This window comes from Bombus vosnesenskii, unplaced genomic scaffold (assembly GCF_011952255.1).
Source record: "Bombus vosnesenskii isolate JDL3184/JDL3185 unplaced genomic scaffold, Bvos_JDL3184-5_v1.1 scf7180000013265, whole genome shotgun sequence".
Taxonomy (NCBI): Eukaryota; Metazoa; Arthropoda; class Insecta; order Hymenoptera; family Apidae; genus Bombus; species Bombus vosnesenskii.
Genome location: NW_022882925.1, coordinates 5,797,609 through 5,821,606, shown reverse-complemented (window position 1 = coordinate 5,821,606; position 23,998 = coordinate 5,797,609). Strand labels below are relative to the sequence as shown.

The 23,998-nt window shown below is 35.8% G+C and overlaps 1 protein-coding gene across 4 annotated transcripts in view; it reads right to left on the bottom strand.

Annotated features, from left to right (window-relative positions):
- The window catches only part of LOC117243438 (inactive rhomboid protein 1), a 299,403-nt gene that overhangs the window by 272,171 nt on the left and 3,234 nt on the right, over positions 1-23,998 (bottom strand). The gene's annotated exons all lie outside the window — the stretch shown is intronic.

The following is a 23,998-nucleotide window of genomic DNA, read 5'->3' as shown; positions in this document are numbered from 1 at the left end:
ATGGTTCACCGACGGTCTTAAGTATCAGGGACAGGGGATCGGGATTAACATAAATTCACGTAAAAAACCTGGGCTCGCATGTTGCTCAGGTATCACGCGATACCATGTTTCTTATTAGCTTCCACTATGTTCCTCACACGAATCACAAGCAACGATTCTCTACCTTTCCCAAAAGCGTGTAATCTAATCTGGCAAAAAATTAATAACTGTATCATTACGGTTGTATGTAAAGACTGTCCTTGTTCTATGATTTCCTTCTTTCAAGAGTAATTATGACACCTTAAATTATTTTACCGGGAAGAGGGGATTTCAAGCGTACCGTGCATCGGCGCAGGAATCCATTAGAGTTCATTTAATCCAAATGATATCCTATTATAAATCAATCCAAATCTAACATCAATTGCTGAATCTGCGATATTAACCTAAATCTAATCCAAACTGGATCTAGATCAGTTTTTTTAGGATTTACAGGAAATTCATAATTACACTTGCAAGAGCCTTCGTATCAAAGAATCACGATAACTAGAATAAAATATCGAATAAATTATTTAAAAAAGCTTTTACCACGTAAAATACAAAATACAAGATACGATCAAATACATTAACATTAAATAATCTAAACTAAATCTTATCGAAATTTGACCCAAACTACTAAATATCCTACTTATAAGCCAACAACACCAATTAAAACTTAACTTACGATATCTTTGCGCCAACCAAAATTAACCCAACATAAGCAAACATTTCAGGGAACGTCCGAAGCGTATCTAAATAGCGAATGATCGTCAAGAACATTCACCTCTATCAGAAATCTTAACACAGCGGTTGGCGTTCTTATCGTCCAACGTCCTGACATAACTTCCCATTACGTTTAAATCCCCTTGCATCCCCTAAGTTGGTACAAAACCGCAGGGTACGATATAAAAATTTATCTGGTTGGCAGCAGATATCCAAAGTGTAAAAAGGAGAAAGAAACAGAATGAAAGAAAACCCTATCTGTCTCAATTTCTGCGCGCCGATGCGGCGAAGCAGAGCCAAATTGTTGTTTGGCTGAAAACGAACCCAACTACCTCATCCTCAGGCACACGAGCCTCTCGCAGAAAGCTAAGAACGTGTTCGTTAAACGATGTAACTTTTATCGGCGAGCATCTCGACTTTGCAAACTGAGTTGTTACGAGGAGGACAGGCGCGTCGCCTGATGGGCGCGAGAGGTTGAAAGAGGTTCGAAGTCGTTTAAACTTCAACGAGGGTTTGACGCCCGGGCACCACTTACGCCCCAATTGCCCGAAGCACCGTCGCCGGCAAAAATAAAGCGACATCGCTAGGAGGGTTTGGGATACATTCATCGCATCAGCGCCACGTTTACACACCTTCAAGCGCCAAAGCAAATAGGGGCGGGTATAATCCGAGACAAATGTCTCGGCCATCCCTCGCTGCAATTGCCCTTTTAAGAATAACTGAAGGTGTCATAGTGGATCTTGGCACAGTGTGTTTAAAGCACACAAGGTGGATTTAAAAGGTGTGGAGATTCGAAGAAATAATAATTAATGATTACGGGCTATGAATATGTAAATGATGATGAGCGACGATTATGTAAATTGATCAATTAGAATCCAGTAGTTAAAGTCCTGTTAGACCTGAACATTTGAAGAAACCATGATTGCTAATTCGTCAATTAGGATTATGTATCTCAGGCTCTGTTAAATCTGAACGTTTAAAAAAGCCATTGATTGAATTGAGCGACTAAAATTGCAAAAGTTTGACGTATAAAAGGATTGAGAAACTAGTTCTACTTAACCAAAGATTAATAGACTTCACTACACACGAATGCAAAGTCACATATTTAGTCCAGCACAAAGTCAAAGATATCCATCTTGGCTCTAAAGGGCTTGTCTGACAAGGTTATTAATCCATACTTAATCTACTTGAAGATTCCAATAACTGATTCTACATCAAAGTTTTGGCAAAAAAGCGACAAATTTATGAAACTATCTGATATATTAACCTAATATAGAAATATTGAATTTCTATTGTTTTAATCAGACTCCAATTTATTTTATTCTCCTCTTTTTATTCAAGATATTCGACGACACACATCCGACAGTTCTTAATTTGATAATTGCTAATGTTATACGGAGAATAACGAGATGCTAGTGAAATATCAGCACGAATGCACGCTCGAATCTATCTTTTGCTATGATAAAATTCAGCTGACGGAAATATCAATGGGAAGCGGTGGATCGTAAAGTCGCGCACTTCCAGTGATCGAGCACATCCGTGATTCGAATTGGAAATAGGATCAGGTTGGCCGTAAGCCTCACGTTCTACATTGCCATTAATATGCAATTTGTCGCTGCTAATCGTTCTTCTCTAGTACGTGAAAAGATAGTAACCAATATCCATAGGATTGATATGGTGATCGATATCGAGCGCAACGAGTTATCTGGGTTTGATCAACGAATCCATATGACCAATGTTACAATGTGATTCAATCAAATTTCGCTGGATATTTCAATATTGGTCGATTGAATTTTCTAGGGGAAATTCATGGACGCGTAGATCGCGATCACGTACGCAGTCTCCTCTTAAAAACTCATATCGTTATTCTCGACCAATGCAAGTTTTCTACGAGTTTCAGGTTGGAAAACGACGGAACAATGGCTGGCTTCGCTATGAAATTTCATTGCCCTGGATTATCAAATATCTCGCGCGATCGTTCAGTTATTAACAACAGCACTTCTAGAACGTCTTTACGATTTTCCAGGCCGATATTTCACGGTATACGATAATTATCAGGACCAAAGCATCAAATAGATTATTCGATCGTTATTCAACCTCCAAAGAGCCTTTATAAAGAATAAGATAAAACTTGACAAACCTTTAGGAAATTATTAAGCCTGATTTGAAACTGAGCACGAAACGGTGTGCCAGAAACGTAACCGGATGACGAAAATATTTCTTCGGCTTAATTCAACTGACTGTGTTCGCGGAGTGAAATTCCTAATGGCATTAAGGTCTTACAGGCACGTCCTAGACCTGTCTAGAGATATTTCACGCAGGCCAGGATAATTCATGACCACATCCTGCAGAACCGGTAATATTCCTGGTTTTCCCGTGACACCTTCCACGATGTAAATCACTCCCCTCTTTCCACCTTGTCCCTCCTCCCCCGATCCCTCTTCTCCTCTTTAAACCAGTAAGGCAAGTAAAGTGGATGGAAAACTCCGGATGTCATTTTTCGAAAAATAATTCCCAAACCGTGCGTTCCACACGGCTGTGGCGTCTTTTCCATTAAAAAGTTTGATACCGTGGATTCGGTATTTCCAATCGATGGAAACGGGAAGTTTGTCATTCCCATCCCGAATACGGGGATGAGCAGATACCAACGAGGTTGGAATGTTAGATGAAGGGGAGAAGCCACGGCTGACGGACTGTAAAGCATAGTCGACGCAGCCGTTTCAAAGCTTCCGTTCTGCCTGCTAATAATTCATCATCCCTTTTCTCCTGGCTTTTATTCGGATTACGGCTACGCCGTGACAGGTATTTGCCCCATTTGTTCCCATGTGCAAATTGGTAGACGAGCCTTCCTATGTTTCGCTGGGATTGAGAAGTATATATGAAGAGATACCGTTCGATGAAATTTTCGTGTTCATCCAAGGAATCGTTAAAGTAATATTGATTACGCTAGCCATAGAACATTCGGAAGTAGACAGATTGAGATATAAATCTAATATTTTTTGTGCCGGTGGTGAATGGGTTTCGTGTGATATATGATTAAAGTAAGGAAATATCGATGGAATTTGGAAGCGGTGATTATCGTTGTTTTAAGCACCGCTATTAAGGATACATATATAATCTGTAAATCGACTAAGAAGGTTTTAGCAATATGGGCCTACATTGATAGCAATGTATAGAATCTTTAAATCGCTTTCGTATAAATGACAGCCGTAGTGGCTTATCATATTCTTCCTCAGTTGTCTTCGCATATTAAAATTAAAACAAGAAAGAACACTCGTCACACATCTTCCAATATAACGCACCCTCGCGCCATTAAGTAGTCCGGAGCGTATCGGAAATTTGCGACGCGAGTTATCAAGTTACTGCTTCCATTTGTCGCAACAACGCCGATGCTCCATCGATACAATTGCGTAATAACTTGAACGATTATTTTAATACAAAATTCAGGAGCTTAACAGAATCCCTTCCGACGTTGTTCGCGAAACGAACATCGAATATCTTTTAAAATATTCTTCGATATAATCTGTAGAAAGTATAAACTTGTTGTTATAATCTTCGTATGCATAGCTTCTCCTCAGCTCGAAGAAGAAAGGGGACGAACGTAAATTGTTCGAGGGAACGTTCTTACGAAGCAGGCAATTTCGAATAATTAAAAGTTTGACGCTGAGGAACAATTTCACTTGAAAAAAAATACAGAAGTTTTGAAGGTTGGTAATATTGTCAGGAGAAAAAGTCGGAAGTTGAGAAGAGAAATGATAGGAGGCGGTAAAGCGAAATGGCACGCCACCGTTGAAAAGGTAAAGCATCCCCTCCATCTTTCTTAGCATACAGACCCCATAGAGCACCTGTGTAAAATACACGTGTGCCACGGTACGTGTATCAATTTCGTGAGAAAGGGGGCAGTGATACCACTTTGCAGCGCGCATCAAATCCATTCTCCCTTCGAGCATTCTCATACATACTTACATAACATTGATGAAACGTGCATACGTGGGAAGAAACCACTCTACCGAAAGACTAGACGGAAACCAAAACGAGATCGATTCTCGTCCGATCTCTCAAACTTGAAGATTAAAAAAATATATCTTCAAGTGAAACTACCATCGACATTGGGAAGACGCGCAAGGAAACGTTTTTATTTGTTCTGAAACTGAAATATAAGCGTCTCCTATCCTGCTGAATATTTTTAAAATATCAATTGTCGTAACATCAGTCAAGCCCTTAATTTCTTACAAAACGTTGTGGATTTATCGCCTAATGCGAAGTATTTTTTATCTTTATTTTGTTTGCTGACTCCTTATATCCGTATTTCTCTGTACACTTAATATCGTCTAATTTAGTAATTTTGATAATTAATATTATTTCCGTTTAGTATGAAAATAACTAACGCGTATATAATTACAAGGTGAACATCTTCCTCGATTACCGTACGAGTAACATAAAGTTTGCTAAAATTTAATTAAATCTGCTTTGGCTGGCGCATTCGACGGCGTAAAATTTCACGCTTTAAACTTCCAAAATACTGGTTTATATTAAAGGAATTTATCGTCGAGCTTACACTCGCATTATTACCAGCCGAATGTAACCTGTAATTACACGTAAAAATTGTTTAGACGAAAGCCATAAGGAAATTCATTAGCGACGAACCCACTGAACATTTTATAAAAAAAAAAAAACAAAAAAAAAAGGAGAAGAGTCGTAATTTCCGTCGGAATATTCAATTAAATCCCCCTGGGAAACGTAAACGCGACAAACAATGGCAATGCTCGTGTCACGAAAACCACCGTTGCTGCATTGTTACGAACTAACCTACCACAACTTGCTCGACCGTGGTTAAAATCTTTTCTTTGCTTTAATTAACCGATTCGGTAGAAGCTGGAATTCTACCTTCGTCGAAGATCCTTCGTGCAAGTGAAAGTATTTCGAACTGACAAGTTGGAATAACAGACAATATAAACGGCAAAACGCAAAAGAAATGCTTTACAATTTTTCGATCAATTTCACGCTTCAAAGAAAGGTGCTTAATCAAGTGAATTTTTAATTAATACATGCATAGTAAGCGCAATAATACACGCTATAATATATACGCGAATAAAAAAAGAAATTGCGCGAGATATTTCATAATTCCAATGCGAATTATATGCGAGATTTGAAAGTATAAAAATGTTCGGAATGCACATAGTGTGCAAAAATATATGAAATTCTTCTGTCGATTATCGATCTTTGGCAAAGAGGAAAAGTAACGAGGAAGAAAAGCACGATACTTTGCCATGCCCGGCGGAGAAACTAGGAGAGAAAAGATTTCTCGTACGTCGAGAAATAGAGCATCGAAAAGTTTCGCTTTGCTGTGCAATTCCTTATTTTTCAGATTTATTCGGGCGAACCACAGAGTGAAAAAGTATTCTCATAAGGAAATAGCATAAATTCGTGGTCGCCACTAAATCAGCCAAAATAAAGACCGTCTGTTTGTCGAGCACTCAGCATCTGCGAGAAAGTTTCCTGGTAACCATTAAAACGGCCTATCTCATCGACCGACAAATATCTCACTTGCCATCGAGCTTTCACCATGGACTAGCTCGTCTGTGCTCTCACGTAGAAAGCTCGTCCTTACGTCTTAAATAGAGAGGTGACCATTGAAAAGCAATTTTAAGAATTTTAATCTGCCAATACCGCCTTTTTTTACTTAAACTTGAAGTAGAGCATGTGCATTTGCTATCTTCTTAGTATATCTAAAAACTTGGAAAATTTTTCAACCACTCTTATACAATATATTTAAACCCATGTGAAAGAAACATTCAAGCTTTCACAATCAAGAAGTCAACAAAAATGTATAGTATTCGCGCATGATATTAAATCGTGAATTTACAAAAAATATCAACTTCCCCTAGTTACACGAAAAATTATTAAAGAAACACTTAATCATTTACAATCGACAAAATCTAGCAATAAGTTTCTCTAACGCAGTATTCAAATGCAAATTTATAAAAATTCATTCTCGTTCCTTGCACGATTACTGCAATAATAATTTAAGATTATCAAAGAAACGCTCAATTCTTCACAACACAATATTTTCTGAAATTAATAACGCTTACATAACAGGCCTCGATTAATCACAGCAACAAAGATATCTTCCCAAAGGCTAAATATCAGAAGATCAATATCAGACTCTTTTTTCCAACCACCAGTTTTTTTGATCCTAAATCACCGACTCTCACGCGATGTTCGAACCTCAACAAAGCCCCCCTAACGTATAATGTGTTTGCGAAAGGTAAAATACTCATCAGAACAAATCTCTTAATAAACGGGGATCTAAATGTCGTTAATACAAATAAAGAGATAGAACTCAAAAAATAAATATATATCTAGAAAATAGAGATTTGTTTCACTTATTGAAAATTGTAACGAATACGCCTATTGCACACTGTAACGATCGTAGATACTCTACTTTGCATATTTTACGTACTATTATACATCATGTGCATTTCCTGCATCTTGAAATCTCTCATGCTTCTAAAATTTACCACCGACTTTCTACAATATCCTTTATAGTATTACGAAGAATGAAATAAACGAATTTCGAGAAACTTGCAAGATACTACCGGCTTGCACTCGCAAATTATTAACAGTTCACGAAACGCCCAGCATCTGTATCCAAGAACCACCGAACATGGTCGTTCTATTGAAGACAGTGTTGGTCGGTTTGCTCACGGTATCTCGGCAACATGCAGCTATTACGTGCTAGCGAGATGAATTATTGGAACGACCGCTATGAGGGAAGGTCGCATAGATGGAACGGCCACGTTGTTCGATTTGCCGTTGAATAACGGGTGTGCAGCTCGTTCGTTCGCAATATCCTAATGTCCTATAGAGTTCTACCAGCCCTTCGATAAAACCTACTGGCCAACAGGATCCATGGATCGTGTGAATGCTAACTCTGCTCTCCCCGAACTATGCGTCCTACATCCGTTTGCTGCTTTCATATATGAATGCTTATGAATGACGTCATTTTAAGGCGTGATACCGGCATTGCCAGGTAATTTTCGTAGCAACCGTGTCAGAAAAAGATCATGCCAAAGATATCCCGGCTCTACGATCTATTAATTAAAAGGCACTGAATATTTTACCTTCAATTAGCCATGTTGCGGTTCACGGATTATTATAGTTGAATCTTGCTCTCATTTTGCTACAGAGACTTTTAATATTCCAAAAGAAGTATTTATTATTAACGATATTCCAATATTCCAAAAAAGCGTCAGGTTGAAACAAGATATGCTTCTATATATATATCGAAATATTTCGACGGTAGTCATCCGCGACAAAAGGAACAAATTATCTCACGTTACGGAACAAGATATTGCACTGCAAGTACGGCGCGTAATTAAAATATCACGGTGCAGTTCTGAAGAAAAAAAAGGGAAACTAACGTGTAATTACAGGGGAGGAGATAGCTAAGAAATAACCATAGCCAATGAAAAACAGGGCGCACTAATTTGCCAGACGATAGCGGTGATCAAAGTTTATCTTCTTGCAGTTACACCATCTGACTAGCCTGCTGAAACATAAAAGTTGCAAGAAAAGTGGTGTTGACTGAAGGAAGGAACCGTTACGCGAGTTTCGAGATCAAGAAGCTTCGGTTTCTTCGCTCATGTTCGAAGACGAGCTTCATAATTCGCCAACGCTCGAAGTTGCGAAAAAAAGGGAGGGAAAAAGAAGAGAGATCGCGAGATTCTCAGAAATTGGTAATAAACAGAGGAAACAGTCCCTTACGAGAAAGTTTTCTAATTATGGTTAAATCTTGCAGCCAGCCCGAATCGGCTTAGTTTGCAACGAGGCTTTCACCGAGTTATAACCAAATTTTCAAGTTAACTGCGAACGAAACTTCACTCCACCCCCGTGCTATCTGACGCGATTTCTATGTATATTTGCAGATGCAGTTAAGCTGCTGTTTAAAACTGCGGCTGACGACAAATAGTTTAAGAAACGTGTCTCGATTAATTACGCTAATTATACAAATTCACCGCGATATTTTGTGGAATGCAGGGAGAAGTGAAAGGAAAGTGATTCGTCAAGAAGAATTTGTCAAATTATTAGTTTCATCGTAGTTTTAGGGGAGTTTCAATATTCATTGAAGCAAACATGAACTTTTGACCTGGATCACTGAAGTAACTCGTTCTAAATTCTCAAATATATATATATGTACCTAAGAACGTAAATCGAGCGTTTACCGCGAACGATTTATTGAAACAGTGAGTCGTGTTACTCTCAGGTGGTGAGGGAACGAATATTTGTGTACTCGAGGGCCAGTCTATCTTTTAAATCTGTATTTTTCTTAATTACTGTTCTTCCTTAATTTCGATGATGAACGAAACGAATAATTTATTCTTCTTCAAAAATGGCATGATCGTATTCGTTTCATTTTAAATCTAAATATCTTATTTTATGTGAAATATATTAATGCAATGAAGATCACTAAACCTTTTGACTCGAAATAGTTTTAGTACTCGATAGAATATTCTTCGCGCTTTTTATGAATAAAGTATTCCGAAATAAGAGATATTTGAAATGATACAACCTCGAAGAAGATACGAAGAGGTTAATGATGTCGATCACGTGAAACAAAGAATACGAATAAAATTAAAGAATATAATCCAATCCAATCCTGACTCAAACTATTATTGATACTAATAATCCAACGATAACATTGAAAGCAGATAATATTAACGGAATAATATCAAAGGCTAAAGCTCCTATTAATTTAGCAGCAACACAGAAATAATCGTTTACAGGAAAGTTCTTCTGAATGCATCGCGATAATCCGGTTTTGTTGTCAAATTATCAATTATCTGGCGATAATGATGCATACGCTAATGCCAGACTAACTGTGGGTTACAGTCGGTCTGCAATCTGGACGAACATGATTACATAAAGCTAACGAGACCGAGACACGCTCGAGGGAGAAACGACACTCAATGCGGAATATCGCCGATGCAACGATGCGTTAGGTTCGGTCGATAATACTATTCGAACCATACAATATTCCGTACTCGACGTGTGTCAATCAACTCGTGGATCAGGCGCAGGCAAATGTTTGAATTGGAAATGATCCAAGTAGACGTAGTCGTTGGGGTTATTAACCCTTTCGAAAATTCTGTTGCTAAATTTTACCACAACTTTTATTATTCGAAATCTCATATAATAGTTGTTGCTTCAATCCTTTCAAACATTTGTAGTTTCTTATTGCGACTATTATTTTTTAGCAATTTTTAGGAAATTGTAAATGAAATATCGAGATTCATCGATAACGATTCGACAGAAACCAAAATTCGCAGACCAAACAAGCGATAAAATTTCATACCGCGATAAATCAAGGAATACTCTGTTCTCTGTTATATTTCGATTAATTCGCCTTTGGAAACCACTTTGTGTAACCAGTCTTTCAATCTTTGTTTTACAAAACACGTTCGATAAATCTAAATATTAAAACCATCAAAATCCGCCAAGAGCCGGGCCAAAAAACCGTGATAAAATACAGTACAACGATGTGAAAGCATTCTGTAAAAGAAAAATTCTGAAACAAAATCCGTGAAACGTTTCCAATATTACGAGATAAAAACAAGAAGAGATCGACTTGAAAATTACATTTCATCCGAAAACTTTCCATATTTTTATTTGAAACTGGATTTCGCGTAAACAACGCTTTCCAGTTGGATTGAATGATCCTGGTGTATCGCGAGTCTGTTTTCAATTTGGAAAAAAGAAAGAAAAGACATTCAATTGGTGCTTGAAAAGAAAGTTCGACTCGAGTTAGGAACGAATTTAAAAGCGCAAGATGATACGAGACACGGTATACTCGTACCACAATGTTGAAGAAACCACTCGAGCCCGCGATAACTGTGCAAAATAGTTTCATGCAGCTAGCTCCAACGCCACGAGCATTCTTCGTACCACTGTTAAACTGCCGGTGGTACAAGCAGGTCAAGGAAACGCTTCAAGAATCTAATAACGGTGCTATTCGAGATACATATTTGGACCAGAGTCTCTTAACGATTTTTTCAAGTATTCGCTGTGTAAAACTTACATTTTCCTTCTGGCGATAATCGTTCCGATGCTCTAACTTACGTTAGTTACCAAAAGTATCTTTACATACTCTTATCTTCCAACGAAGCATTTTTTCATTAATGTTTCATTTCTATAATTCTTTCCTCATCCGAAAGCAATAAAGAGTTCTCGAAAGCTGATTTTGTACATCCAAAAACAACGAAAAAAAGCTCAGATAAACGTATGTTCTATATGTCTTCGTTTAGAAGATATGTATATATAAAGAATTTTCTGTTACCTAATTATTTTCGCAGATGCTCAAAATGGTTACCTTGCACTTCAAGACAAGACTGTCTCGGCATACATCCCATTACACTCTGAATGTTTCCTGGTGTTTACCCAATTTGTTGATAAGCTCGTTGTATTCAGAACTTTAGTACATCAATGTTTTCAAGTGGTGTTGTGTACATAATAGATTCGTTATATCTGATAAACGAAGACAGATAGAACATATGTTTATATGAACTGCTTTCACTGTATTTAGGTACACAATAAGCTTCCAAAGTGAATCCCACATATTCTGTCACAGCCGGTATATTATGGAATTTATAGATTTAGCAAGTACTATACAAAATGATGAAAAGAATAATCGACTGATCCAGAATTGTAAGTTGATTAATACTCGCCACATAGGAGAAGATTATTTTAATAAGTATTCGTGAATTTATACAACAGCCTCTTTTGATGGTTTCTCTTTAAAATAAAATTGTGAACGCCACTAAAACATAGTTAAATATATACGCAAAATGATCATAGAAATAGTTCTATAGTTCCTTTATAAAAAATATAAACAGGAATTTACAGAATGCATCTTACAATAGAATACAATCTTAACGCGGCAACATAAAATGTTCACGAAACAAGACAAGGAAATTTCCTACGAAAGCAACTTTGCAATAGGAATTTCTCAAATAACACAAAGTCGAAGAAAGTTGAGGGAAGAGAAAGATTTAGTTGGAAATAACCAGTTTGGATGAAATATTAGGAAAAGAATAGAGATGTAAGCAAAAGAGAGCGTTGTTTAGAACTCTAGAGAGAGTCCTCTACGTGTATTCTGTAATAAAGTAAAATACGGCCCTTTCCATTTGGCATCACTTTCCTAAGTTCCATTCGTCGGGACTTCCACTATAATTTGAGAGCATCTACGAAAGCTCGAGAGACTTTCTTTCGGACGTACTTTATTTCTCACTGAAATTTCCCAACTTGTTCATTAAAATTCCGCGTGTTTTACGACGCTAGCCAACTTCCTTGGCCAACTACCGACGAACTTGTTTCATTACTCCTCTTTACGGCGAGAGATTATTTTCGAAATTGGATAACGCGTTTCTGCCCCACTCAATTTACCATTATGCCGACTTACGACGGAATTCTAGGATAATATGGGCTCGTAGTCCTGATATTTTCCATTCAGGAAGTCTGGATCCTCGTTCTCTGCTGAATGTTACCAGACACGATTTTCTGGAAGATCTAAAAAGTATGGAAAGAACGTTTCGAGCGACTAGAAATATACTTTTGAAGTTGCTAGAGGTAAAAACATACTACATGTATTTTTATCTTTATCCATCTTGCAGAGTGTAGCTGCGTTCTGTTTCTAGATGGAAAAGTATAATTTTCGTCTATTAGTATAAAGTACTTTCAGGTAGAGGATGCACTAAAACATTAAATGTGATATGTAATATTTCATTCTGCAGTCTGGACGAGTTTGTAAATAAAGTAGCTTCTTTTTGAATCTTCAACAATACTTGAAGATATGCAGAAATCTTACAGATACGCAGAATACTTGAAGACGATACATATCTATACCTACTCTTTCCAGATGATCTTTCTGTCTCTATAAAAGAATCAAGATAACGAAAGGTTAGTTACCACACGAATTCTCATATAACGAATACTTGTTTCCTGAAATGAAAACTTGAACAGTGCCTTAAGGTGAACCAATCTATTCAAACATGTATAACATATTCGCTATGAAACGAAGCAAATCATCCATTCCAACAAAGAAAACATTAATATTTAAGAACCAGAACGAATCATAAAACATTCCGCTTCTCCCTTGTCTCGCTAATTTCATTCCTGATCCGCGATCTATATCCCTCGTGAATTAAAAACGAGATTTGCATTCAACCAAACACACTGCTATATTTCCATTGAAGCGATTCTCTGCTTTCGAAGCAGAAGCAGGATTTCGGTACTATACATCCAGCTATCAATGAAATCTCCAAAGCTTTTCAGTATTGTCTTTTTTGTATCCTGAATAAGATAAATGTATCGAAAACAATAGGTGGAGTGAAAAAACGAAATGGTATGAAATATTCATTGGAATAGCAGGAAGTACAGAGGGACAATCCATTTCGCCCGCTGCATATCGGTATATTTACAATCGGTAAACATTTTAATGCAACTCCAACAAAGACTCCGCCAGGAAACGGGGATTATTAATCTCTGGACAAACGTTACTAACGAAAGACGGGCCGGGTTATGTAGATAAATGTACGAAACAAGTGAAGTCTTGTTAAATAATCGATATCGTAGAATCGACACGTGTTACCACACTATTTTTGAAATGTACAAAATTTCTAGCAATCTAAGATAATAAATACTTCACAGTAATGCGCTGTTATAGTTCAAATCAAAGTGATCGTGAATTGTTTCTAGACGTTTTTAGCACGAAAAGCTCCAAAATTAAGCCTTCAATTGCTACGACATGCACATTTAGAAAATACAAAGAGGAATTTGTAGAAATTTCGTGGCATCGATTCTGATTCTCAAATAAATGAAACATGTAAATGAGATATAATAGAGAAATAAATTCGCTTGTTCTCTCTAGTTTTCAAGTTTATCTCGCTTGCTAGAATATCCTAATATTTATAAATAAGAACGTAGATCTTTCGAATTCAAATTGGAGAAGCAAGTTCATTCCATTACCACAAAAGAAACACGTTATCATAGGTTGTGAAGTCGACCAGCTTGAATCAAGATTATGCAAAGATTTCAAGGAAAATCGAGAAGAATCAAGAAAATACTGATGGTTACTCTTCAGACAGGTTTCGTTTGTTTCGTTCTAGACCACTTTTATGAAATCTCATGACGCGGTAAGAGGAACGCAAAGAAAGGCCGAGTATCTTTGTCGTATTTAATTTTAATACGGAACAGAGTGATACTATTTTCAAGCATAGAGAATTAAGTTCCAAGCAAATGGAATTGTCGTTTTAAAATTGGAGAAAGCTTTCTGCTATGTTCTCTTCGTTATTCCTATTGTCGTTTCGCCTTTTCCTCCAAACCCATTCTTGGACAATCATACTAGCTTCTAAGATTTTATTATGGGATCATTACAATAATAGAAATTCACTAATTGTATACATAAAGTTTATCAAAATCTATATAAAACTATACTAAACATCGGATACAAAAATATTCGAAATAAAAATAAATGTGATACATTTCTGACTCGACAAGATTTCTTGTACTAATAAATGCAGAATACTATTTCATGAAAAATAGTAGTTACACTATTATGGTTTTCAACCAGCCAAATGTAACTAAGTATATACATATTTCCAACATCAAATCGTAATAACCAAATTCTGTATCGTCAACTTAAAGTGGTTATGAGTACGAAAAATTCTAGCCAATCTGGGTCACCAATATCGCATTTTATACAAAGCTATAGCAAATTTCCTAATACTTGTGAGCTAGTGTTGTATATCCAAGCTGCTACTGACAGTTTCCAACTTTAATATTAAATTCTCGGGAATAGATTGACGACTATACATTATAACGTCGCCTATCTACAGCAAAAAATAAAGCAGTTTGAAAGTTATAAACAAAGAGCTCGAAATTGTATTTAAACAGAAATAGAATTATTAAAGGAACACGTAAAGTCCATGAGACGGCTGTTCAGATTTGCAGGCTCAATTAAAAAGAAAGGGCCGGGGCTTCGTAGAAAATGAAAGAACGAAAAGACGAGAAGTGCTTGCGTTACGAAAGACCAGGAAGAAAAGAAAGGAAATGAAGAAGAACGGGAGAGGAAAGAGAAAGAGTAGAGGAGAGCATTCAATTTGCTGCAATCGTATTCGTACTTCCACACGAGTATGGAAACGAACAAAAACGAAGGCTACCGAAAAAAACATGAAAAAGGACCGGCTATTTGTTAATTAAATTCACTGAGATTATATGAAATTGAAATCCAACTACCGTTTTTCCCCTTTCTTTTTTCATAATTGAACAGAATGTGAACATTATTCGTCAGGAAATTGAGAGATTTTATGTTTGACGTTGAAGCATGTTTATTATAATTTAGATTTATGTAGTTACGAGATCATGAAGGCTTTAGTGTTTATAGTCTTTCACTCTGATGGATATTAAGTTCGATTGTGTTGAAAGGAAGAATATGGTGTGACTGAAAAGAAATTATTTTCGTTACGTTATTTGATGATAATAGTTCTAAAAAAATTGCCTCAAAATCTACTTAAACTTCGGTACGAATGTTTCGAACGAACCAATACTCTCAGAATCAGAAGCGCAACAAAGTTTGGTACATACTAGACAATCGATACAATTATAAGGAATACAATATCTCAAATAAAATATGGAGCTAACCGATTCAACTTTGAGTTACTTTGAAATCCATGCCTTCGGGAACCGAAGTGCCTCTCGTTCATCGACAGACTGAATTGACTCATCTATAACTCTCTCCAAAGTTCGTCACCTCAAAAGCCGGGGTCAAACGCCTCTGGCTGTATCGGCACGACATTTAATAATCTGTTGTCACATCCCCTGAACAGAATTTACCAATCAGAACGATTGAGAGGCTTCAATAGAGAAACGATATGTTTTTTCAAATATACCACGAATATATTCAAAAGAATTCGACGGGGTTCAAAAGAAAATTCAGAAGTTCAAGAAGAGAAAGTTCGCTTGGTATGGCTGATGATTCTTGATAACTGGTGAACTTCATCTTTGGCTATTATTTTTGTCATAAACTGGCATTTAATATAAATTAACACAGTTCAAATATACCGTTAATATAAAACATTTATACTACTAATTTAAAAGAATTCTTTTGTTAATTTATAAATCCATATCACTAATTTCATACAATTATACCATTAATTTATGACAGTACTCCATTATTCTAAAATGATTACACTATTAATTTTAAACAATTCTACCACTAATTTATAATAATTATACCATTACTTTAAAATAATTATGCGCTTAATCTATAATAATTATCCCGTTAATTGAAAACAATTGTACTATTAATTTAATATATGTTTAATATATTATATATTAACTAAATCTTTGAAATCTTTCAAGCGAAGTGTTATTTCTATTTAATTTCATATTTTAATTTTAAATATAGTACTTAAATTTTCATTTCACTAGATAAAATAAAATCGGTGCCAATGTAAACTGGAGCTATTAGGTGACTATGAATGGATTTTAATTCCTCACGTCCCTTCAAAGTCAAGAAAGTGCAGCATGTTCTTACATTCAAAGAAGCAAATGGACTCAAATCAAAGGCAACGAGAGCTCGTTATTCAATCATATGTGCTACTATTGGTAAGTTGCATGATTTGGTTCCTTTGGTGATGAATCCAATATTCGAACATGATTATTTGAGTTCACATGTGAACCTAACTCTTACAAGTTTTATCATACTCGTGCATACTTCAATAAATAACAATTTTTAATATTTTTATTGGATGATATTTGAAAGATCTCTATCCTGGCGTATAAACGTGGCAGAGTCATTTAAAAATTTCATTTTTGTCTGAATGAGTTTCAATTTATTGTCATAAGCTATAGTATTCTATCCTTTTGAAGACATAATTAATAACATTATTTGACAATCAAATATAACGCTGATAAGTATGTTTGATAGTTTTCCAAACAGTGTACCCTGTTCCCTTCAACAAATTGGATATTTAATTATGATTAATAACGAAATATATCATTACGTACGAAGAATACATATACAAATAATACCAACAAAGATAGTAACTATCGTATTCGATAATATTAATTTACACATTATATTTTGATAGTAATCTTTACTCTCGCATCCATATAGATAAATTTATATTAAAATCGTATGTATTGCAAACCTTCTCAATATCTGCAGATGGTAATTAAGAAATTTCAGTGTTCATTGTTCATTCATTATCAAATAGTCTTCTGCTCCCGATAACATAAATAACAATTACTCACGAACCAAATATGATACAAGCACGTATAAGAATCTTTTACGCGATCTATCCAATTCCCTGTTCACAATTTTAACATTATTTTAAATTAGTTATATTATTATTAGCATTAAATCAAATGAAACAAAATTTACTATAACGTAGGATAGATATTTTATCGAATAAACAGAATTACTAATTTATGATATATGATGGGACCGTAGTTACTTCCCTATGATGCATACCGGCAATTGGTATCGTTTTCCAAATATTAATATCTCTGAACACTATTGTAAATAATAGAGAACTAATATAAGTAATATTAATTTTAATACGAGAAATATATTGCTATTTGTGAGCGTACGATACGCATATTAATATTTCCAAGTACTACTATTTGAAAAATGATATCAAACCAAGAACTACTTCTATACAATCCAGTCTAAATCATCCAAAATTCTTTTCGAAATCTCGATAATCTAAACTGGACTAGCGCTCTCCCTCGCCTTCGCGGGCAACTCCATTGGCACCATGGGACACCGTGGGACATCGCAGGATGCATACAATTTAGCTTATTTAATCATAACATACGTACACAAATATTACAAACGCGTTCCGTACAATGATACGCTTATCAAACTTGAAACATAAAAATCTCTTCTCTCTTTCCCTTCTTTACCATATAAAACAAATTCTTCTCGCGGCTCATTGGCTCGCGTTCGCTCAATTCTTCCCAACTATAACATAACGTCCGCAGGTATTTTGAATTCGATGACTCCTGTTATTCGTAAGTAGCTCCAAGAATACCTTTGTCTTGATGACTGCTCGCCGTTTGTGTGGAGTCGCGAGAATTGTCATCACGCCAATGATGCTTGCGGAGTCCAGCCGGAGATCTGAGGCCCTGCCCGATTGGCACTTCGGTGCTCGGACTGGGTTAGGATCTGTAATTCGATGTCCTTCGTAATCCTGTTCAGTGGGTTCCTCCCATCGGGAATGGACCCCGCTAGTTCCCTTGAGACATGCCTTTGTAATCCTGATCAGTAGTTCCTCCCACCGGAAGCCCCACTTGCTCAGTTGAAGTGTGTCAGATTACAGACCCGCGTGCTCGATCCTTAGCTGGGCCACCGCGAGATCATCGGTCGATAGCTCCGACCGTAGCTCGTGTAAGTTTCGAACGGCGAGACTTGCTATTTTCAAGGGGAGTTTAAATAAAAGTCTTGCTTGGGTGATCAAAAAATTTGTCAGTATCTCAAAGGATATTAGTATCGCGAATGTAGAATATCGGAATCTTCCTTTACGAGACACGAAATAACGAATAAATTACCAACTAGCTTCGTTTTCTTTCTTTCCTTCCAAGTTAAACAAACGTATCTTTGATACCGAATGCTGCCAGCAGAATTATAGGCCCAATTATTGTGAAGATGTTTGTAAAGATCTATGCGATTGTTGTGCGGGAGGTAGATGTGTGACGTATGCTTCTTTTCTCAACTTTGTAAAGATTCATATAAACATTGTATGGAAGATATATGTACGTTGCGTACTATGTACTTTCTGGTAAGCTTGTGATGGTGCGTGTTGTATGCTTTACTTGAAGCTTATAAAGATTCGTGTAAGCGCTAGGTGGGAGATGAATGCTTCGCAGCATGTTCTACGAAATATCTATCTCTCTTTATACAGGTCCATGGAGTAGAGTCAGAACTAGACATTCTTGTTAACAGCTTGAATGTCGAGATTTATGTGTAATGTTGAGTGGCTCGTGGGCGGAGCTCATGTGTAGTTAGCTCTTCGTGATGAAGTCTGGTAATTGGCATGGTTTTCCAAAGTTCCAATCTTTACATTATTTTTATATCAATCGATCAGTTTTTGAAAAACGATATCACACCAGGAACTACGCAATCTACAGTACGGTCCAGATCATCAAAAGTTCTTTTTGGAGTCTTTTGGTGACCTAGATTGGACCAATAACTCGTCGTGGAACGCCGTGGAAGGCGTAAATTTTACTTTTAATTAATTATAAAGTGGATAAACGTATGCCATAACTGAGAATTTATTGTATAATCTTTGTAAAGATCTATGTAATCGTCCCGTAGGACATAGATATTGCATGATGTATGCTTACTTTTAAGTTTCAAGTTTCAGGTCTTAGTTTTAACTCTCAGCTAGGCAGCCAACTTGGGATGCATGTGTGTTATTGTTAGTTTTAATTAATCAGAAGACAGATAAGCACTCGTTGTGGCAATGCCGTGAGATATCGCGGATCATCGTGGGATTTTAGTTTTAATTAATTTTAAAGTGCATATATCCAGGCTAAATCTATTGTACACGTCTTTTGTACAAAGATACATCGTTTAACCTAGGGCGAAAAGTTGAAATCCTTCCTTTATCTCATTATGCTTTTAAATATTAAATTATTATATAAAACAGTTCATTTAACAAAGTGTCTATAATTTTAGCTCTTTTTTAATTTCGCTCAAATTTAAAATTTCTGATACGAGAGACTGAAAATGGGGCTGGGGATCTATGTAGTATCTACGTTTAGTTTAACTTCACCTTTAAGTAGCTTTTAGTTTCTAGATCTAGATTAAGTTAATTTTAAGCCTCATTGTTAGACGGCGAGAGCCAACGAACGAGGGACTTATTCTTTGTTTTAAGTCTTGCTTTTAAACCTGAAGCTTAAGCCTTGATTTTATACCACGTCCTTAATCTTGTGCATTAGTTTTACTATAGCTGTGAAAATCAATGTAATAGATCGATATATTTATCTATAGAAGCAAGTTTTTAGACTATTTATCCTTTTATTTAATTATTTATTAATTTGGGTGTAAATTTGGCTTCTTGAGTTGTTTGTAAATTGCGTTGTGAGTTTCCAAGGCAAAAGTATATGGAAAACTAAACTTCTATGCTTCGTTTACGGTTGCAGAATATCTTGTTCCATATTTTATTTGCAATTTCATAGAAAACCTTAGTTTTTATTTAAACCGCTACTATATCGAATTGATAATATCGCATGTGACATAAAAAGTTATAAGGGGGTCAGGTGACACCCAAAACGTGGGACACAGAAAAGCATCGCATGTTTATGCTGTTCTTAGTGAATGCTAACGCTATTAAACTAACTAAATGCTCAACAACCGGTAAAAAGGCGCGATCACTTTATCGACTGGTTTTTTCACGTCACGCGAGAACTCACGAGCAATTGTTCTTGGAAAAATACTTTCTTCCCTCGCTATTTATCCTGGTCTGTCTTTCATCATTGATAAATCGTGGTCGACCATAATATTCGATGGTTGAGAAGAACCACACGTGGGTGGACGATTCGTCGTCAGTTGATCGACGATGGTATCGATGAGAAACGCGTAACGAAAAGACAAATTGTTATCGAAATTGGAATATTCGACCTCTTGTTTCACGATTGAAAAAAAGAAGAAACTACTCTCAAAGAGAGAACTATATTATCTGAGTTATAAAACTAAACGGAATGGAAGATTTTCTGAAAGAAAATTAGGCAAATCTAGCTAAAACTTTCCTGTATAGCTGCAGCCATATACCATTATTTTTTCCATCACCAAAATTTTTTACTTATTAATATAGCTAAATTACAATAATTTATTTGCTTATGGTTATTCTTATTCTCGGTTATACTTAAGTGGAAGATGAGCAGATATATTCAGACTAAACCTTGTGCATCCATCATTCATTGGCATAGTTTCAAATACTCGCTTCAAATGCTGGTTTTTCGGCATCCTAGACCAAATACTAATTATTTACCGCTGTTTTAATTTATTTAAAAAACCTTACCACTGTTATATTAATCGCGAAGAATGATCTCTACGTTTCTTTATTGGTTCATAGCCCCCTGAACCTGGATGTCGATCCAGGAAATATATTAAAAGTAATTTTATTACTTTCCTTGTTTACATTCTTGATGCACGTGAAAGTTAACTGCAAAATGCAACTATACAGTAAAGAATTTAGATACCGAAGAATTATTATTATCCGCGATAGAGCAATGTTAAGTTATTCAGTATGGTGAACGCTCAATATACACGCGAGTAACGTATCGCTGCTGTGTCCTCATTGATTTTTAAATTGTTACTATATGCGGCGAAGTACATTGACAACCGCTAATTTCCCTGTCGTTGCAGATTATAATAAACTGCACCGGTTAATGAAACGTGCTACTGAAGAAGAAAATGTAAAGTATGATATGAGATTTATGTAAAAAGCGCTATTATTTCCCTCGATGTTACATTTTTCTTCTTTAACGCGATTTGTTTCCGTGGGATTGTGAAAACAGGAAGGGAACGTTTGATATTTCGAGTGAAATTTTAGTATGCATTTTCCTGGCAATAAAGATAAGGCCACTGCGAGAAAGATGTCAAGTCTCAAAGGTACGATCACGAAGATGTCAGGTCTCATCGCTCTCACAATGCAGATATTTCTCAATTTTTTAATAAAGAGCTACGTAGCTCGACAATGAAATCACTAAATAAATTAAAAAGCTATCAAAAAGTCATAGAAGATACCATCAATGTTGGATTACACGCTACAGGATTTAAAGAAAAAACATACAGAACATGAAGAATAAATATAAAATGATAAACGTGTTTTGATACGAATAAAGGATTAATCAATCAAAAAATCATCGAAAAACTAATAAATCAACGATCTCGAATTAGTCTCGTTCTGGTATGTACACGTGTGAATCACGTGGAAAAAAACACGAACAAAAGCTCTGATAAAAATTTATCACTATGTACAGGGCGTTTTAATCATTCAATCTGCGGTCATTAATAATCGAATCGAAAATCCACCGTCAACTACGAACGAGCAGCGCTGTAAATGATAAAGTAGCTTACACTAAAATGGGTCAGCCAATCGGGTTAAAAGATTTTTCTGCTAATAAATACTTCAAAAAGGAAATTAAACAATGTTATGGAACGTAATTATATCTGAATGTAGACATGAATTACCCTCTTTCTACAAAGGCTACTCGTGAAAAAGATTCACAAAGACGCGATGAATCCAACGAAATGATGCTAATATATATCTCACACTGGAATTATTGAAATCTAAAGACTTTGTAAATTGGACGTAATTATTTCCTGCGATTAACTCCATTGTTAATCAAAGAAACATTCGTTCTGGAAAAATGTTCTGACGAGAAGAAAGGATGTAAGATACTAGCAAAAGGTGCAGTCATGTGAATAAGTTCCTTTAAACAAATACAATAGAGAAATAAATATAACAAATGAAATTATCTACGAGTTTACGGAATCTACAAACTTTAGTGTATTTTTCTAGCAAATTTACGTACAATGTACATCTATGCATTCCTTATGTATGAATCAGAAACGCCAATAATTTGTTTCAAAGCTTCTATCGCTAAAAAGTGATGCAAATCTGTCGCAAACTTCTATACACGATACTTCTTAAGCTTAATACTTTTTGAATAATAGTAATTTAACAATCTTAAGCGAATTTCTCAAAGGACTTTTGCTTTGTCAAAAGATCTTTTAGCATAGATGTAAATTTCGTTATACGCTGCTCTTTCCTCTGATAATTACTCTTTGAAAGCAACGATCCTGAATTTTTCATTGTGAATAGTAACAAACTCAAGTAACTAGGTAAAGCTACTTACAATGATTCAATGGACTTCTACAAGAGGGAATAACTTTCCAACTTCTCTTACATTCTAATGAAAAATTTTACTTTTCCTTCTATTTCCTCCAACATGTACTTGATTATTGTTTTATCTGTATATTAGTTGTATATCTACCATACAGCATATCGTCGTTTTCCAAGAAAACGAAACAATGAAATATTTCTGCAATTCGATCGTATCTCTCTCCAAATTTCAATATTGTATAAAATAATTTCTTAAACTTAAATAAAACTTTCCGTTTATATAATTAGTCTAAACATGTTTTGCGTTAATCTTCCCCTGACTAAGTAATAGAAAATTTCTAATATCGAGGTACTCTTCACTAATAATAATAATACTAATAATGATACCAATATTACACAGAATAATTTTTTATATTAATATAATTAGTTTAAAAAAGTTCTCACGCTGATCTTTCCCTGAACAAAGAATTCCTGTTACTACCTGAAAACATGCTTCATATTTCAATATCGTAGAAAATAACTTCAGTATTATAACTGATGTAAGAAACTTTCCACACCAATCTTTTCGCCTGACCAATACCGTACGCTGTAACTCGCAGATTCTCAGCCGCTAAATAATATTGACTTTCAATTTACATTTCCAATAATTCAGTTCCATGTGCAGTTGTGCAGCAACCTATGCCCGCAACGTATGTCACGTACACAGCTGAACACGTGTTACGTGAACTGGTACTGTATAAAGGGTTGTAGGAGAACGGATTTGAGAGACGGCAGGAGAAACTGGAATACCGCCAACTTTCCATGTTCGATGATTTCACATTAAACTTTCAATGTACAACCGCGTCGCCGGATGTCGCGGGTAACGACAAACGAAGGTTTAGCAAAGCGATAAACGGCGCATTTTATTAAACACCCATTCTACGAGAACATTTTCATCGTTACATTATGAAGAAGACACTACGCGGAAGTTGTTCAATAAAAGCTATTCGCGTTTATAAAGAAGTAACAACTGCCTCAACTCCAGCCACAGAGAAACATTTTATGAAGAGCTCCAACAGGCGCTGTTTCCACACGGACAATCTCCTATGAACTTTTTTGTTGTGCATATTTCAATGTTTGGCGATCGAGGATTGAAGATAATGGCGAAAAAGCCTTACGAACAACCTTTTTATTCTACTGAATATTTCAAAACGCGAACACCGATGAAACGATTGTTAAATGTTTACTATTTTAATTAACAGTTTGTACATCTTTTACGAGGGGTAATGTAAAAGTTGTTATTTTCGTCTTATTTTCATCCATAAGAGAAATATAGTTATAAGGACGTAGAAAATAGAGACATAGTA